This window comes from Trachypithecus francoisi, unplaced genomic scaffold (genome assembly GCF_009764315.1).
Source record: "Trachypithecus francoisi isolate TF-2019V2 unplaced genomic scaffold, Tfra_2.0 Lachesis_group0, whole genome shotgun sequence".
Lineage (NCBI taxonomy): Eukaryota > Metazoa > Chordata > Mammalia > Primates > Cercopithecidae > Trachypithecus > Trachypithecus francoisi.
Genome location: NW_022681453.1, coordinates 80909436 through 80929651, shown reverse-complemented (window position 1 = coordinate 80929651; position 20216 = coordinate 80909436). Strand labels below are relative to the sequence as shown.

Genomic DNA, 20216 nt, shown 5'->3' with positions numbered 1-20216 from the left:
CTTGTACTTACATCTTCCAGAATTGTGAGGAAATCAGTTTCCATTGTGTAAGCTACCCGGCTTGTGGTACTTTGTCACGGCAGCGCTAGCAAACTAATACACTAGTTATATATCGTACTATCGTTTTGCAAGACATTATCTTCCAGGGAAACTGAGTAAAGCACACACGGTATCTCTTTATATTAGTTCTTAAAACTGAACGTAAATCTACAATTATTTCAAAATAAGTATTTTTGTGAAGTTATTCTGAGGTTCAAATGCAGGCCTGTCTGTTGCTAAAGTTTATGATCAAACTGGCCCAAACTTTTGACTCGGTCCTGTGTCAGAGCATCTTATTGTGAGGCTATCAGTAATCCAAACAATGAATTCAGACTCAGGAGTTTGACATAGAGTCTTAGTAGTGATGAGTCAAAATGTAACATTCTATGGGGTTTTCTGATTTTCTTTCTTGTGGTTTATTACTTCTGGACTGCCTTGTTCCACAGAGAAATGACCCTATCTCACAGACCCAGAGCTTTGCGTAAGAAGTGACCTCAGTGCTGTTGCTTTCATCTGTAAGTGAAAAGGCCTCAGCAATCTTAAAGGTAAATTGATGCCACATGGTGTTCTGTGACTTTCCAAAAGTCATACTACATAATTTGGAGCGCAACCATTTTGTAGTCATTAGGAACACATTGCTTTTAAGATGTGATTTGCACCAAATTTTCCCTAAATGTAAGCCACCTACATTGGGTCTGCAATTGAAAAAGTAGTAATCAGAACTAAAGAAATAGTAATTGTTTCTATGCTTTAAAAATAAAATAAAAATCTCCTGTCAGACCCAAGAAGCTTCTCTCTGTTCCTTATGTGGTAAGGGATTTTCATAAGGCATTTTCAGGGATAATTTTGACTTTGTGAATGTTTTGCTTCATATGCTGACTTTAGAAATTAACCTCTTCATAAAATTCAATCCCACTTTGCTATTTTGACATTTCCTTTGTTTGAAAGTATTCATTAACATTTCACATAATTGCCCTGTTTCCAGAGCAAGTATGTAATTTCCTACAAAATGAAGACCTCATAATGCATATCCAATAAAGTCCACCCTGTCTGCCACTAGTTGATACTTTAGCCTTATCATGGGATTGAAAGAATGATGTTTCTGCTGTTGGTCCTGTTGGATCTTGTTGAATCCTGTTGATTGTCTCCACTACTAAAATGTGACCACCAGCCACGGCCATTGATAGCACCTACTATTTTCAGTCGTTGTTATTCTCTTTGTTATGAACTCCTGGCTCTTTTCTTTTTCTTTTCCTTTTATTTATTTATTTATTTTGAGATGGAGTCTTACTCTGTCACCCAATCTCAGCTCACTGCAACCTTCGTCTCCCAGGTTCAAGTGATTATCCTGCCTCAGTCTCCCAAGTAGTTGGGACTACAGGTGCATGCCACCATGCCCAGCTACTTTTTGTATTTTTAGTAGAAATGGGGTTTCACCATGCTGGCCAGGCTGATCTCAAACTCCTGACCTCATGATCCACCCTCTTTGGCCTTCCAAAGTTCTGGGATTACAGGCGTGAGCCACCATGCCCGGCACTCTTGGCTCTTTTCTGAATATGTATACTGCTAGTGATTATTGCCAAGTCAGCATATAGAATGTCAAGCAAATTGATTAGAGCACTTTCATAACATTGACTTTACCGAGATGGCCATGTAAACAGCAATCAAATTTTCATACAATTGGATACTAGGAAAAGCCATGATAATATACCTGTGAGAACTTACATTCTAGTAAAATGTGAAGTCAAGGGATGAGCTTATAGAAACCAAGGTGTTTCACTTTCTGACCAGAGTAAATTGCACAGAGCTTCAAGAGGAATTTTTAAAAATCAAATGTGTGTGTGCCTGTGTGTGTGTATGATTAAATATATTTAGTCAAGGGATGGGCTTATAGAAACAAACATAAATATACTTAATTTAAATATATTTTTAAAAAATATTTTAAAAACGTGTTTATACATAATTTTATATATATATATTTATATATATGCTTATTTAAATAAAAACATATTTTCCTAAAGGATTAAAAGCAATTATGTAAACAGCTTTCACTTTGTAATTTTTTCAACTGAAGTAATCTGTTCCAACAAACTATAAGTAAAATGTTATTTAATAATTTTATCAAGTTATTAATCATGTGGATAATTCTGGTGTTCAGATTGTAGAATAGTAACTGACATAGGTATCTCTACGCTTTCAGGGAAATGGATTACTTGACTAATCTATACAGATTGTTAATGTGTTCTTTAGGCAAGTCATGGAATAAACTCAATCAGTTGCTCCACAGTGTTAAATATTTTAGTTACTGTATCTAAGATCCGGAAACTGGGTCTTAGTTTCCTTTCTTCATATTTATAACTTAACACATTGCCTTTCAATCTTTAGTGACAAGCAAGCACAGCAATGTTTACCCAGGCTGCTGATTCCTGGTATCTGTCAAATATTATAGTGATACTTGTTGGCTCTTGTATTAGAAGCAGTGTTGCCAACTGATCTGATAGTCTGCATACACCAAATAGAATTGCTCCCTTTGGACTACTATTTAGGTCTAGATCTGTCGTTTCCAAATCAAGAATTATTTGATATTCAGCAGCTGGTTTTTCTTGATCTCGTGCTCGTATGCTCCTAGTACTTCATCTAAGAGTCTTCATTTATTTTTTACTCAATATCCTTATTGCACCAGAAATAAATATAAATGGCCATGTTTCATTCTTATAAAATTATCGAAGGACAAACCTTCCTTAATACATATATGCATATATAATTACACTTGACAAACACTGATATTATTGCCATTTTAGAACTCAAAGCTATAAAGACATCATTCTGTTTTCTCTCCTCAGTGAGGCTGTTTGAAATAAGCCATCGATATATCTAAAATAAGCCATAAGAATAAAATCTCACATCTTATTAGAAAACATAGTATGAAAAGAAGCCAGGCAGAAAGCTTTATAGACCAACACTAGAAATGTCATTGAGTTAAGATAGTTATTTCCAGCTCTCTCAAACCATCTGTTGAATAGCAACTTACGTGTTTTTCTTTATATTTACACATGCATCCTTCTTCTTAAACAATTGCTACCTTAAAGGTCATCACAATTCTTATTATTAAACACCTAATGTGTGCAAGTGAAACAGAGCAAAAAGAGATGATTATACTTGGTTTTCAAATATTAAATCTTATAGCCTTTGTCTGTGATTGGAAATGAAAAAAAACGAGTATTGAATTTTAGGTCTGGTGATTAACAGGGTAATGAGAAGAAGGAACCAGAAAAATCGAAAGAATGTGTATGCAGCCTGTTTTAACCGAGTTTTCCCAAGCAGAGCCTGAAATAAGTCTTTCATGCAAGTACTTTTTTTTTTAATTCAGAGAAAATATCCTTTAATATAACCCTTTCAAATTGTTTCCTTCATTTTTAACTTTTATTTTAGGTTCAGGAGTACATGTGCAGGATTGTTTTATTGGTAAACTTGTGTCATGGGGGTTTGTTGTACAGATTATCTCATCACCCAGGTATTAAGCCTAGTACCCCATAGTTATTTTTTCTGTTCCTCTCCCTCCTCCACCCTCCACTCTCAAGTAGACCCCAGTGTCTGTTGTTCCCTTCTTTTTGTTCATGAGTTCTCATCATTTAGCTCTCACTTGTAAGTGAGAACATGTGGTATTTGGTTTTCTGTTCCTAAGTAAATTTGCTAAGGATAATAGCCTCCAACTCCATCCAAGTTCCTGCAAAAGACATAATCTCATTCCTTTTCAATAGCTGCATAGTATCCCGTGATGTATATGTACCACGTTTTCTTTATCCAAGCTATCATTGATAGGCATTTGGGTTGATTCCAAGTCTTTGCTATTATGAATAGTGCTGCAATGTATATTTGTGTGCTTGTGTCTTTATGGTAGAATGAGTTATATTCCTCTGTATGTATCCAGTAATGGGATTTCTGGGTCAAATGGTAGTTCTGTCTGTGGGTCTTTGAGGACTTCTCCCCAACTCATTCTATGAGGCCAGCATTATCCTGATACTAAAACCAGGCAGAGACACAACAATTAAAAAAAGGAAACTTCAGGTGAATATCCTTGATGAACATTGATGCAAAAATCCTCCACAAAATACTTACAAACCAAATCCAGCAGCACATCAAAAAGTTAATCCACCATGATCAAGGAGGTTTCATCCCCAGGATGCAAGGTTGGCTCAACATACAAAAATCAATTAATGTGATTTATCACATAAACAGAACTAAAGAAAAAAAATACATGATTATCTCAGCAGATGTATAAAAGGCTTTCCATAAAATTAAACATCCTACATCCCTTCATGTTAAAAACTCACAATAAACTAGTTGTTGAAGGAAAATACCTCAAAATAATAAGAGCCATTTATGACAAACCCACAGCCACATTATACTGCATGGGCAAGGGCTGGAAGCATTCCTCTTAAAAACTGGCACCAGACAAGTATGCCCTCTCTCACCACTCCTATTCAACATGGTATTGGAAGTCCTAGCCAGAGCAATTAGGCAAGAGAGAGAAACAAAGGGCATCCAAATAGGAGAAGCGGAAGTCAAACTATCTGTTTGCAGATAACATTATTCTATATCTAGAAAGCCCCATTGTCTCAGTCCAAAACTTCCTTCAGCTGATAAACAACTTCAGCAAAGTTTCAAGATACGAAATCAATGTACAAAAGTCACTAGCATTCCTACACACCAACAACAGCCAAGCTGAGAGCCAAATCAGGAAGACAATCCCATTCGCAATTGCCACAAAAAGAATAAAATATCCAAGAATACAGCTAATCAGGGAAGTGAAAGATCTCTACAATGAGAGTTACAAAACACTGCTCAAAGAAATCAAAGACACAAACAAACGGAAAAACATCTCACGCTCATGGATAGAAAGAATCAATATCATTAAAATGGTCATACTTCCCAAAGCAATCTACAAATTCAGTGTTGCCTCTATCAAGCTACCAGTGACATTCTTCAGAGAACTAGAAAAAACTATTTTAAAATTCATATGGAACCACAAAAGAGCCTGTATACCCAAGGCCATCCTATGCGGAAAGAACAAAGCTAGAGGCATCACATTACCTGACTTCAAACTATGCTACAAGGCTACAGTAACCAAAACAACATGGTACTGGTACAAAAACAGACACATAGACAGGTGGAGCAGAATAGAGAGCCCAGAAATAAGGCCACACACCTATGATCTTCAAAATGCTGACAAAAACAAAATACTCCCTATTCAATAAATTGTGCTAGGATAACTGGCTAGTCATATGCAGAAGCTTGAAACTGGGCCCCTTCCTTACACTATATACAAAAATCAACTCAAGATGGATTAAAGACTTAAATGTAAAACCCAAAACTATAAAAACCTTGGAAGACAACCTAGGCAATGCCATCCTGCCATAGGAATGGGCAAGGTTTCATGACAAATGCACTAGAAACAATTGCAACAAAAGCAAAAATTTGACAAGCAGGATCTAATTAAACTTAAGAGCTTCTGTACAGCAAAAGAGACTATCAACAGAGTAAACAACCTGCAGAATAGGAGAAAATATTTTCTAACTATGAATCTGACAAAGGTCTAATATCTACCATCTATAAGGAACTTAAATTTGCAAGAGAAAAGCAGGTACTTTATTTTGGGAAGCGAATCCAGGGAACAGGGGAGGGGCACTTGAGAAGAGTAAAACAGGAAGGAGGGAGAGCTAATACAAGAGTGTGCTGTTCAGCTACCTATGCCTATGGGTAACTGGGGCTTAGTCTTGGTGGGGCTGCCTTAAGGAACCACATAGAAGACCCTTCAGGATTATCAGCCAGAGAAAAACAGGGGAGCAGCCTGACCTCCACAGGCTAAAATTAACACTGGAGGGTTTGTATTTTCTCTGTTTTAGGAGTCTCACTAGAAAGCAGAGAATCCCTGGGATAACAAGCAAGACAGATGCATAGTACAGCTGGAATGAAGTGCTGGTAAAGGCACCTGTGTAGAGCCTGTTGCCTCAACAATGTCCAGGACAAAAAGGTGAGCTGAGGGATGTGGGGGGGGGGGGTATGGCAGGTGTTTAATGTAATGCCCAACTTTGACACTTATTCATTAGGTGTATCACTCTTAGCACCTGTTTCCTCATCCTAAATGAGGCAGGAGGATCACTTACCCTGGCTGTTTCCCAGAATGATCATTAAGAGAGTTGTAAAAGCACTTTGAAGCAATTTAAAAGCTAACTCACTGCAAAACTGAGAGTGGTTGATGCTATTGTAGACCTGGGACATGAAGCAATATCAGGAAAACAGAGAACTAAGAGTAGGTTACCGAGAGCACCTAGAAGGCCTCAGGAAGCCCCTGCACTGATATGGCAATTCTGTAGTTATATTAACTAGGAAAAAATGCCACAGATGCCAAAGAAAGTAGAGTTTATTTGGGAAAAAAAGAATTGCAATTCAAGTACACTGAATTAGGGCAACACTAAATAGTGTCCTTTCAGGCAAGCTCAGGTTTTTAATAGGAGATTTCTTCAAAAAGTTGTTTTGGGGGGCAATTCATTGGCTGCACAGAAATCCTACATTGCAGAGCTGTTCTGAATTAGTAGTTAGTTAGGGTACTCCCAGCTGAGGGATGTTGAAGGCTAGTGGATTCTGACTTAAGGTGTTATACAAGTCTGTTGGTACCTTCTGTGGCTTAATATTTAGCAGGTATGAGTGCAGTCCTCTCTTGATCTTCCAATTCCACTTTAATGCCTAGGTCTAAATTACTTTATTTCCTTTCACAGCAACAATGGACCAGGAAGGCATGACATGCACAAATGATGACAGGCACCACACTTAGCATCTTGGAAAATGAATATGTGAGTTTAACACCTGAAGTTTTTTAACAGCTGAAATATTAGAGTTTTTGCTGGAAATAAATATTGATTGAACTGATTCAGCAAATGCCTAATATATGAGGACCGTAATTCCTAATCTCCCTGTCAGACCAACTTAAGATTTAGATTTTAGCCATGTCTGTCCACCTCTCAGCTTTAAAGTTTAAATTCACTTTCTTCCGCAGTATTTCGACAATTGAAAGACTCCAGTTGGATTACTAATTTCAGCCCTATTTGATCTGAGGATGCAATCGGTAGCTACTCTCACATCCTCAAGTTACATGACAGTTATACTTTTTATTTCCTCAGAACATTTGCCAATTTAATAAATGTTCAATCCCAATATTAAATTCTCCCCTGAGCCTTAGCGCAGGTACATGTGCATAGATATAATCAGGGTTAACAATATTCCATATGCCATTTCTTCTCCCAGTCACTTGAAGACATCGTGGAAGCACTTTGCAGAGGAGAACCAAAAGTGGTCTTGAAATGGTAACAGATCTCAAAGCCTAACAGCTGAACTGAGAGCCCTGGGGCTTTCAACCCAGTTTCCAGTGGGCAGCAGAAGGCTCACTATGGATGACTCTGAGTAGAGAAGAAGGAAGTCAAGGAAGAGATGGGGAAGAGGAGGGGAAGAGTTCCCCAAATGTACCTTGCCCTCTCCCCTGAGTGTCCGTGTGTAGCAGGAGGTTAACGTTGATGTGGTGAGTAATGCAAGCAGTGGCCCTACAGGTTCCCCTAATGTAGGGTCCTAATGGTTAATCCTACTTCCTTTCAGGTTCTCCTTCCTGAAATGACGAGTATGTTGCAAGGGAAAGGCTTTGTAACCTAAAACTGTTGATCTAGTCTTCAACGATGGCATACACGTTATAGTCACTTTCTCTGTGACATAAATTTCAGAGAAATTGTTCTTTCCTTTCTCAGCCATTGATATTATTTAAAACCATGATTCTATTTTTACCTTCAGTTTGAACAATCTCTGCATAACAAGCATCTTTGCAGACACATGGCATTTCTTCCTAAAACTTCAAAACTCTTCAAAAAATATGTAATTCTTCTATTTTCAAGTTCCATGAGAGTCTGCTCTCCCTATGTGCACGCTTTAGGAGCTCTGCTCTTTCCCTAAACTAATATTACAGTGGTGTGATGTACCATTAATTACATGACCGTGGAGATTCAGAGGTGAAAGCAGAGATTGCCTGCATCTTTGAAGTCCCAGTTGGATTTTGATTTCATTTCATAAGAGATCTTATTAATGATAAAAGTTGGCATGGGTGACTTTGGGAATTCTAGGAAGAGCCCTGGAGCTTTCAACCCAGTCTCCAGTGGGCAGCTGAAGGCTCATTATGGATGACTCTGAGTGGAGAAGGAGGAAGTCAAGGAAGAGATGGGGAAGAGGAGGGGAAGAGGAGGGAAAGAGTTCCCCAAATGTACCTTGCCCTCTCCCCTGAGTGTCCATGTGTGGCAGGAGGTTAACGTTGATGTGGTGAGTAATGCCCAAAGGCTCTAAAGTTAGACAGGGCTCTATGATTATATGATCAGGGGATTTGTGTGCTATGCCGAGGCTTGGATGGCATCCTTTGTTCCAGACAGAAGGGTCCTGTTTATTGTGCTCCTAAGCTACTTTTTTCTTCACTTTGTAACTTTTGCTCCCATGCACTCAACAGATATTGACCAGCTACTATCTGCTAGTAAGTAAGTGGTAGTTGTTTGGGATACAACAGTGAGTAAAGCATGACTCCTAGCATCTGTTGTATGTGCATGCATGCCATGCATGTGACACTGAGGGAGAGCAAGATTAAGTGATATGACAGCATAGAGACTGGGCACCGCCTAACCCTCCATGTGGAATTCAGAGAGGTCTTTATTTCTCTGACGCTGAGTTTAAGCTTGGGTGTTCCAGCGACCAGAACTGTAATGGGAATTGTAGGTGCAGATGAACTTTGTGTAGGGTTGTGGTTCTTTCCCACAGAACTATCGGCACCCAGTGCAACCAGTTACACAACTTTCTTTACAACTCTGCAGCAAGCTAGACAGGTCACAGGCAGTCCCAACTCAGGAGGTTGCCTGCATCATGTTGATAGTGAAGCTGACACCATAGCATGGAAACCAGAGTCCACTGCTCCTACAGCTCAATGCTTAGCTGTTTCAATATATTATCTGAAACTGCATCTTTTAATTCCTGGACTTTTCAGATCTGTAGTGACTCAGATCTTGGCGGGGCTTAGTTTGAAGGAGGGAGTCCTTGGTGATGACATGATTTCCTTGGTCTGTCATAGGTAACTAATCAAACGTACCTTAGACTTTACTCTGAGAAACTCAGAGCTGAATTCAATGTTTATTCTTATGGACTACTTAGCATTTGACTAGATGGTGTGAATTTCTAAGTAAGGTAAGGATTTCTTTCTAAGTTGTTTTTACCTAGAACTTAAAAGTGGGCATGAATAAATCAAATATGGGTGGTTTTTATTTTCCTGTTAGGAAAAAATTAGTGACTGATCTTTTAAATTGACTTAGTGCATATACTATGTATTGTGCATATGCACAAACAAATATTTAGTAAAAGGTTGTCTTGAAGGGACATGCTGATATATTTCAAATAAAAGAACTTAGCAAAAATGAGGAAAATGCCTAACATTCTGGTAAGACAGTGAAGGAGGGATGAGCAATGTTTGTTTTGAAAATTATCTGAGAACTTTAAATAAATCTCTGAGGGTACATTCTTACTTGTAATTGTTCATCTAATTACACTACAGAGGCTTAGCTGCTCCAAGATGCACTGCTTTCCATTCTGTGGTGGAAACAAAAGGACCATAGTGGTGGTTATCTAGCAGAATTGTGATCTTTGAATTCTAATACAAGAAACTTAGAAGTCTCTTAGTTATTTCTACTGTCTCAAGGGAGAATCATTAAGTTTATGTCATTTTCAGTGCCTAAAACAAGATTCAAAAAGTTAAGATTCAATTCTCACTGGGTTTCTATTGTTTGGGACTTTGGACAATAGAAAAAAGTATAAACAGGTAATTTGGGTTTTTTTTGTGTTACTGGTACCTGACAAAACAAACTTGAGCTTCCTTATTTCCTAGAAACTTGGAGGAAATAATTTCTGTCCAGAATGGTAAATTGGTGTCATATCCCATTTATAAGCATATTTTAATCAAAAGATGTAATAACGTGTAGTGGTCAAGATCATAGTCTCTAGAGTCAAGTAATCCTTGGTGCGTTTGCCTGCTTCATCATTTTAACCAGTTGCATATTTTTCTCAGAGCCAGTTTCCTAATCTGTAAAATGGGGGTAGACTAGGATTGCTGTGAAGATTAAATGAAATTTATCAAAGTGTTTAGCAAAGTGCCTGGTATGTAGAAAGTGATTAATAAATATTATTTCAGAATATAGATGTAAAAGTCAAATAATTTCCTATATAATCATATTGAGTAGCCTGAAAGTTTGGTGGCTCTTCAATAAATCTGTGAATGAAGGCTTTGCCTACTTTTGGCGTGTGGCCCACCAGCATGTTCTATCAGCTGGCCTGAGCTGAGAAGGAAACCAATTCCTGTGTTGAGTTTTCCTCCAGGTGCTTAAGATAGACCATACCTGAATATTTCGATCATTAACCAGTGATCCTGGGTGGCTCCACCTTGCTCTGGTCAGTAACCGGTGTAGGTCACGTAGTAAGGCACTAAGCAAAGTGCTTTTCCTCCTGAGGTTGTCATGTCAACTCTAAATTCCCAGAGACTTGCCTAGGAGTAGAGAGTTTGTTCTGAGTTACATAACCAGCATCCTCTTTGAGGTTTTGAATGTCTAACTGACTTCTGACTGCAGGCATGCAAACTTTTCCCCTGCCTAGTAGGAATGAATATGCCTTTTCCAAGCATCTACATAGCAGCCACCCAGGAACTATCTGAGAGCCAGTTGCTTCCTGACTTAATTTCTGGGAAGAGCAATTGCCTACTCAAGACAAATTCCTTCCTCCTTATTCTTCTGTCAGATGAGATTAGCTATTAGGTATTCCCTCCCTAGGACTCTGACCTGACTCTCATAGAAAAGAAAATGAGGATCCAAGTTCATTCCATTTAACTGGGGCTATGAACATACGCCACCAGAAAAATTCTGCTATTCTGGCTTACTATAACTTTAGGTTATCCTTTCTAACACAATGCTATCTTTATAAAATGTACACACCTTTCCTTGATATTCAGTTGTGGTGTTTATGTGTTCAAGATCCTTCTAATTTAGCCCCAACTAAAGTTCCCAGTATGTATTTGCAGGCCTCTTTTACAGCACCATCTTCAGGAAAATGCGTATTTCTCTTCCTTCAGCATAGGCTTCACCCTTAGGAGCTCACTTTTCTCTGGATGTTCATTTCCAGCAGGTCTCGGGGATAATGTACTGTATTGCATCTTTTTCTGTTGGAGACTAGAATGCAGTTAGCAGGTGCAGCTTCTTATAACCGCAGATTCAGATATTTTTCTCTCCGTAAAAACTGTTAAATGTCCCCTTAGAGGCTCATTTTAAAATTGAGTAAGGAATGGGGGCTTGTTTTTCCTTAGTCCTTGATCTTGGAATCTTATAGTCTGACATTGCACATTGCTCCTTACCATTTAGAGTTCAAATCACTAATTCCCAAGTGATAAGAGATTAAGATACAAACCAGAGATAGGCAAATGTACATTTGCAGCTTCCTTGCTTTAATACTTCTGTTTCAGGTGGGATGTCTTCTCCATGGCTATCCAAGTCTGTCCTAGACACCACCTTTGAAAAATGAGATCCTTTCTATCTAATTTAACCTAGATTAGAGGCATCACTGAGAACACCTTCTGAAGGTAAAAACCTTTTGCCTTTTCTTTCTGTCCCATATTCTATATTCCTTAACTGCAATCACTAGTGTCCTGTCAGTTACACAAAATTAATGTTACTATAACTGACTTTGATAATATTTCTATTTACAAATTGACAAATTATATTCCTAATCTAATTACATTCATGCAAAGCTAGTAGCTCTGTAGTTTTATCAACCTGGCAACACGGAAAATAAACTTAATTTTTAAAAACAGGCTCAAAAAGTTAAGTCACTTTTGTAAAGACCTAGAAAAAATATATATATATATAATCATATAACTATTATAATGCATAAATATACAAATATGTTATATAAATATACTACATATTTACCATAGATAATAAGTGAAAAGGGTGAAATTGGTGGAGTCAGAGCTTAGAAATCTTGTTAGTCTGGTGGGAGGAGAGAAAGGAGAGTAGTAGTCAGAATATGAAGAATTCCATCGGGATAGTATGTTCTGAGTTTGCAAGTTCAGCAGTGGAACAGAAAGTTCTGGGTGATAAGTGCAGGAATCCTGGAAATGCTAGACTGAGTGGAGTAGAAGTAACTAGTTTTGGAGTTCTTGACTTTTTCTTCCTAGAGTTTTAGATTTGCTGGTAAGAATTTAGTAGATAAGAGAGGAGGAAGGGGCGTAGAAAAGCTCAGATGACCCGAGTGATAAGCATTTCTTAAATATTTTAGACCCATAAAGGTACAAATAATACTCTAACCCAACCACATATGCCCCATCCAGCTTAAATACCGTTGACACTCACTAGGTACCCTTTCGTGTAGGAGCAAGGGTCACTCCAGAATACACTTCGATTCTCACAGTGAGATACAGAATCCCTAAAGATACAGAAGCAATGGCTTGGAAAGAGCACAGTTGGATGAAGAGATTGCCAGCTTTATTTTCAGATTCCAGTGTGGCGAGAAGATGGTAAAATGAGCAACTCTTCTTAAGAAAAAGGAGATGGGGAAATGGTTCTTTGGGGGAATTGAGTTCCCACTGAGGCGGGAAAGCAGCAGGAATCTGAGCAGGCTGTGGGTAACGGGCAGTTTATTGGGTAATGACATTTTCAGAGTCCACAGGGAAGAGGTTTGAAAGGACCAATAGAAGGGGAAGGCTGGGTGGGTCGAGGGGAAGGAGCACAGAACCTGGGAGAGACAGTGTGTGAGAAGATGAGTAAGCAAGCGTCCTGTTCACAGCATGAAGTACCAGCTTTTGCAGAGACAGGAGGCAGGGTGGGAAGAAACAGCCCAGGGAATTCAAGGACAACCTGCCACGGTGTTTCACTGCATGCCTTTGTTTCATAGAAAGGATTTCACCACAAGGAGTTGATGAGTCCAAGATTCAGGTGCAAGTGATTTATTAAAACAGTGCTCTTAGAAGAAACCAGTTAGTGGTAGGGAAAGCCAGAGTGATGGGTAGGTAAGGAATATAAACCAGGTGAGTCAATAATAGGAAAAGCCTGGTTTGCTGGGGCTTCCAGGAAATAAGCTTCTCTCCTTAACAAGAAGTGCTGGTGAAACTCCAGTTCGTTTCATCTGAGCTTAGTGGTGTGTGATGTCAGGTCTGGAACATCTACAGCCACTTCGTTACCACGAGGGAAGCGAGGTTGTGGATAAGGTAAACCCACAGGAGGCAAAGCAGAGGCGTGAGGCCTGGTGACATATGTCCTGGGTAGACCTGGCCAGAGGCTCCCAGAAGCCTCAGTTATGTTTCTCAGAAGATTCCCTTTGTTCCAGGATGTTACTCTTATTGCTTGTAACAGAAATCTAAATTCCCAAACACTTTATTTTAATAATGCTGTCATATTTATCTAAATGTGCTTTAATCTTGGAATTGAGAGTAATCAAAAATGACTAATGACATCAAATATTTACGTTTAGCTTCTAACACAGCTGAAATATTTCATAGCAGTACAATGAAATGAGAGAATTTCCTTTCACACTGGAAAGGAAGGAATTATACATGCACAAATATCTCTTCTAATTTATGTCTTCTGATCTTGGAGTTAGTCTCCTTAAAATTTGAGTGTGAGGAGACCTAGGCCCTCCAAACCAATTTTCCCCATTGAATTTAGCTTTTTATTTTATATGCAAAACAACATATCCTAAGTGTGCTTTGTAGATTACATTTCTAATTCTTGTTCATTCTTGTGCTTTTAGTGTTGCATGCTCTGACATAGTTCTGCAAGCTGTCTTTGAAAAGCTTTTTACCTCTTCTTTTTTACTGTTCTTTTGTCTTCCCTGTGAATTCCAGAGACGTAACCGCAGAAATAGATGACTGAATACTAAGTATGTATAGGTTCTATTTTCCCACTTTTATTTACTTTTCTGAGGATTCCAAACACATTTGTTGTTTTGAGGCATTTGCTTTCTTCTAGAGTTATCTTCTTGCAGTCTTTTTTGTTAAGGTAACTCCTATTCAATTCTTACCCCTTATTTTTTTCACCGCCACAATTTTCCTCCCCTGCCCCCAATTATTTCAATTGTCCTTGTCTCTTATATTCCTGTTTTCTTCCCTAGGCTACTTTGAGAGACTACCTTGTTTCTCTTTCCCTTTTGGAATTTGAGGGTGGCCCACGGTAGTTTTAATCTGTTTGGCAAATTCTTGTAATCTTTTCTCCTAAGGATTCTACTCCTTTCTCCCTCAACTCAAGCAGCCTCCAGGTCATCTTGCCTCCTCCTTCTTGGAACCAAGCAGCACATTTTAGTTTTCACTTCTTCCTGCTCGCTACCTTGACTCTTCTGTTGTTTCTCTCCTGCTTCTAAGTTGGTTTCATCTAGTGACTCGCATTTACCAAGTATTGCCTATGAGCTCAGTGGTTTGTGTTCTGCCTGTACAATATAAAAGGTAATCCACATAACTGAGCTGAGGTATTGGGTTGGTATTCTCATTTTAGAAGAAAGTTGAGATGTGCTAGAGTTGAGGAAATAAGACAAGTAACAATCTAGATTTGATTTCTGTGTTGCTATTTATATTCACTATCTAATTCATACAAGAAGGTACACTTGTGAGTTACATAGATCTGATTTTTGTAGTAGGGAAATGAATATTAACATGAAGGTTAAACAGTCTGACTTTAAAATGGTATATAAATGAGTTTGAAAGAGAAAATATCTGATTTCATTTTCTGTTTTGTTGTAGTAGGAGGGTTAGTCATTCGATAACAGGTCTGAAATAGCATAATACCTGGAAACCGTAATTACTGGAACCTGTGACTATTTTACCATCCAGGGTTCAACCTCCTACGCCTTATTCTCCTGACAGTATGCTGAGACAGATACTTTATTGACTAACATCTCTCTCCACATTTTCCCCTGCTAATTGTACTTTGATTGGTTCAAATTCCACGTGGGGATTCCTTGATGCTGACAATCCAAGACATTCAGCTGTCTTCAAGTCAAGTAATTGACTTTTTTGAATTAGTTTTCAGTTTCATTTTGTTTTCCCCAATTCAAGTTGGAAACACTTCCTTAGTATTTCCTTGCTACCTGGGCTTTAGCAAATGCTACTTTACTCTCCTTCCAGCTACTCAGGAGGCTGAGGCAGGGGAATGGCTTGAACCCGGGAGGCAGAGGTTGCAGTGAGCCTTTTCCTAGTTTTATTGTTGGAGGCCTAACTCACGGGAGAGATTATGCAATACAGTTCTGAAGTCAAGGGGGAAGAGGTAGGAAGGGAGAGGAGAAGAGAAGTCCCTTGAGGGCATTTACTAGCAATGCCTCCTGGTGTTGCCTTTTCTGTTCTGGGCTGGCTCTCTCCTTGAAAACAGCACATACTAACAGCAAATTAAAAAAATCCTGGAATCAGTATGCTCTGTTGTCTTTTGTGGGGAAGTCAAAGCATCTTCTTTTTCTTCTCCACCTGTGTCCCACCTCTTTGTTGCTTGTTTAGGCAAAAAAGTAAAATATTTCTTCCCCTTATTTGGCATTCAACTGCTTAATTCAGTTATGTCTTGGTTCTGAGTTTTCTGTATCAACTTTTCCTAGAATGTGGAAAGTTTAGATCAACAGATTCAATCCTGTTTTCATTTTAGAAAAGTTTTCTTATATTTTATTTATGTATCAACTCCTTGATTTGATGAGTTCTTGACTTCAGGGGCCTATATCAATTATCCTAATACTGTGTCATTGATGTGCTATAATGTAACCTCATCTAATTGCATTCCATTTATGTTCTATAGCTCAACCTCATCTAGTGCATTCAACTCTTGAAGCTGAATTCATCAAGATATCACAAATCTTCCTCTACTTCGGCTTTCAGTGATATCACTTCTGTACTTTGCTAGCTCTACGTTCTTATTAGTTATCTCTAGAAATTTTAGTCCATATTTTGTTTCCTCATGTCTACAATCCTCTTCTCATCCTATTATTTTGTTTAGCTTGTTTTTGAGCACTTGTTTTGTTGTGTACATATCCTGAGCATTAATTTCTAATATAAAACATATAATTATTGTGTATATGTTTTCTAGAGGGTATAGACCTAATATAAGTGAAGGTTTCCTTTCTGCTCTTTGAACTGTTTTATTCCAGGTTGGGCTTTATTTTATTTTTTGGTCATTCGCATGCCATTCCTGTACCCCACCTCTTTTGGACTATAGTGTATATTATGTAGCATGTTGTTTTTTTTTTTTTGCTCAGTCAGTAGCCAGGTAATCAAACCAGTTCTGACACAGTAGGTGTGTGATGGGCTCTTGATTTTTTTTTTCTCATTTTATCTGAGACCTATAATCCATTATTGCAACCACCATTGCCACTACCTCACAGCAGGTGACTCGGATGGCTGAGTCTGTTGTGTTCTCTCATTTGCTTAGGCTGAGTTATTGGCAGAGGTGGAAATAAACTTTTTGTTAGATAATCGAACTGACTCTCATTTTTGGACCTACTGAATATCACATTCCAGTGTTTACAGCATTTAGTTGGGGGTGTGTATACACGTGTGTAGTGTTCTAAAGGGGAATGCACTGGGGTTTTGAGTGACTTCTCCCTGTTCAATGTATCATTGTATAAGCTATGCTCCCATTGTCATGTCAATGCCATTGTTGATGTTCCCATTTGTTTCCTACCACTCCCCAATCAAGAAAGAAAGAAGAAAGATTTCTCTCCAAATTTAGGCATTATATTAGTTTCCTCAGGCTCCTTTAACAAACTACCACAAATATGGTGGCTTAAATTAAGAAAAACATATCCTCCCATAGTTCTGAAGGCTAGAAGTCCAAAATCAAAGTGTTGGCAGACCCACACTTCTGAAGATTCTCGGGGAGAATCCTTCCTTGCCTCTCCCAACTTCTGGCAACTCCTAGTGTTCCTTGCCTTGTGTCAATATAATTTCAGTCTCTGCCGCCATCTATGTGTCTTTTCCTACCTCTCATAGGACTTAGGACACAGCCTAATCCAGTACGATTTCATCTCAATCTTTACCTTAATTACATCTACAAAGAGCCTATTTTCAAATAATCTCCCATTCTGAGGTTCTAGGTGGGTATGAAATTTTGAAGAACAACTAGTCAATCCGCTACAAATATATTAGAGCTTTCAGGGCTTCAGCAACACACCACAGATTTACTGCGTCTGAGAGTGGGCCTCACCTCCCTACTAATGGCCTGTTCTGCAGATCTCTAATCTCTCTAGATTTGGTAAATTGTTCCTTCAGCCCAGGATGATAGGGTACTTGTCCATGTTGCTAGTCTTGGGAGTACAGCGTCATTCTTGTTAGTTTCACTTAACCCTGCCTACAGCTGTATAAATAGTCACATTAGTAAACTATTCATGATTGCCACAATATGTTGTCATATTTGCTGCCTGAGTAGGATTACTGGTTGATTTTGCATCCTTGCCTTATAATGGATTTTAAAGGGACTATTTCTAATGTTTCCCCAGTGAAGATTCTGTTTTTATAGGGTTTTCAGACATATTCTTTGTCACATTAAAGCCTTTTACTCATCAGTGATGATGAGTAAATTTACAAAATGAGGAATTTACAATAACTTTGTACATTATCTATTTTTTCTGCATGTATTCAGATGATTGGTTTTTCAACTCTAATCTGCTTTATATGCTTTTAACCTGGGTTTTCTAGAAAACAGAGCCTGAAGCAAGGATTAAAATGCTTATGCTTTATTTGGGAGGTAAAAACTCAGGGCTGTGAGAGAGAAGGAAAACGGAAGCAAGGCAAGGGAAGACGGGCAGCTTTGTAAAGGGACAGATTACCATGCTGGCTACTGCTTGGCCATAGCATTCATCAGTGTGAAGGACTTTTCTGAATGGGAATATAGAAAACTGTGCCTCAAAGTCCTCCATGGGAGGAAAGAAGATGGGGGATTCATCTGCCCAGATCTAGTCACTCCTGCTGGTTAAAATTTACCTCACAGGAAATAAACAGCTCCATATATCCCAATGTCATCATCTAGTCCCTTTAATAGCAGCTCAGGGTGCTAAGTCCCATGCCCTGCTGTATAGAGTTCCATTCCATTCCAGAAGTATCAGGAGGGACCAGACACTCCAGGTATGTGCCTGGTTGGCTCAGCTCTGGGTGGTGGCCAAGGAGGAAGGCTTGGCCCTCTCAGGGCAAATGACTCAACAGAGCCTCACAGTGACAGTTAAGGTCAGTGACACCTTTGAGCCAAGGGAATCTGAGGCACACAAGACTTCGGTCTGATACATGTGATAAAGCACATTTATAAATCTTCTAATGCTAAATATTCTTTGGATTCCTGGAGAAAACCCAACTTGGTCACTGACAGCCATGAAAATGTGGGCTCACATCTTCTGCTGCGGGCAGTGTGGGCCGTTGCAGCTCTAGGTGCTGCTCTCTGGATCATCACCACCTTTGTGTCATGGCCATGACTGATCTCAGCCAATGCTCCACTGATGATTCATTCCCTCAGCGATTGAGCACAGTGGCAAGGCTAACAAGGGACTCCTCTAACGGATGGCTTTGGTGCAAGGGCTCCCCACTCATCTGACAAAACTTTCTTAGAACTGCGGCAAGCCCGATGTTCCTCTCACTCCATTTCCGCCCTTCCTCTCTCCTTTAACATCACAGTTGGAAAGTTCTCCTGACTTCTGCTTTCCCCCTTTATCCTTCACAGGAATTTTCCTCACTACTATCCCTTGAACATCGTGTCCCATCTTGGTGTCTGCTTCTTAGAGGACATGATCAGCACAGTCATAATACATTATCTGTTTTAATATTGTTAGATTTGGTTTACGACATTTTGTCCAGATTTTCATATCTCTTTTCCTGAGTGAAATAGATTATCTTCTGTCCTCATATAGTCTTTGTCTGGGTTTAAATAATACTGTCCTTGAAGTTTGGTAGAATGTGTCTGGAAAACCATCTGGGCCCGCTCGAGTTCTCCCTCTCTCCCCCTCTGTGTGTGTGTGTGAGGGTTTTAAACCGCTGTCCAATTTCTTTAATAATTATAGAACTCTTTAAGATTTATATTTTGTGTTTATCTCAGTTAAGGAAAGATTCTTAGAAAACTGTTTTTAAATCTACTGGCAGAATATTTCTGATAATATTATCTTTTCACATCTCTGCTTTATCTGTAGTTATGTCAACTTTTTTTAATCATACGACATTTTCTCACTTAATTTTGCCAGAAGTTTGTCTATTGTCAATTTGTAGTCTTGCTAATCAATTTTTGGCTTTAACCTTTTCCATTGTATATACATAAATTTTTTTCTATTTTATTCCACTATTATATTTTCCTGCTACTTTTATGATTTTTTTTTTTCTTTTTTGGAGACAGAGTCTTGCTCTGTCACCCCAACTGGAGTGCAGTGGCATGATGTCAGCTCACTATAACCTCCACCTCCCGGGTTCAAGCAATTCTTCTGCCTCAGCCTCCCAAGTATGTGGGATTACAGGCACCCACCACCATGCCCGGCTAACTTTTGTGTTTTTAGTAAAGACGGGGTTTCACCATGTTGGTCAGGCTGGTCTTGAACTCCTGACCTCAGGTGATCCACCTGCCTCATCCTCCCAAAGTGCTGAGATTACAGGTATGAGCCACCATGCCCAGCCCTTTTTGAAAATTTTTTCTAACTTAGATTTTATACTTATTTAATATATGCTTACCTTTATTCTTTTTTAATACAAATGTTTGACTAAATTCTCCTTAAGACTGCTTTTATTGTATTCTACCTCTTTGCATACATTGTGCTTTTTCATTTGGTCAATAAACCATTTTTATTTTAGAATAATTTTAGAGTTACAGAAAAGTTGTGAAGGTATTATAAGAGTTCTTGTTGGCTGTGCGTGGTGGCTCACACCTGTAATCCTAGAACTTTGGGAGGCCGAGGCGGGTGGATCATGAGGTCAGGAGTTCAAGACCAGCCTGACCAACATGGTGAAACCCCCATCTCTACTAAAAATACAAAAATTAGCTGGGCATGGTGGCAGGCACCTGTAATCCCAGCTACTCAGGAGGCTGAGGCAGAAGAATCCCTTGAAACCGGAAGGTGGAGTTTGCAGT

General features: G+C 38.9%; 1 protein-coding gene across 1 annotated transcript in view; it reads left to right on the top strand.

The window, feature by feature from the left end:
- The window catches only part of HHLA2 (HERV-H LTR-associating 2), a 103936-nt gene that overhangs the window by 18202 nt on the left and 65518 nt on the right, over nucleotides 1-20216 (top strand). Inside the window, exons 3-5 of the mRNA XM_033211363.1 lie at nucleotides 5946-6073; nucleotides 6819-6893; nucleotides 7345-7615. The gene's annotated coding sequence lies outside the window, so the exon portion shown is untranslated. The remainder of the gene's footprint in view (nucleotides 1-5945; nucleotides 6074-6818; nucleotides 6894-7344; nucleotides 7616-20216) is intronic.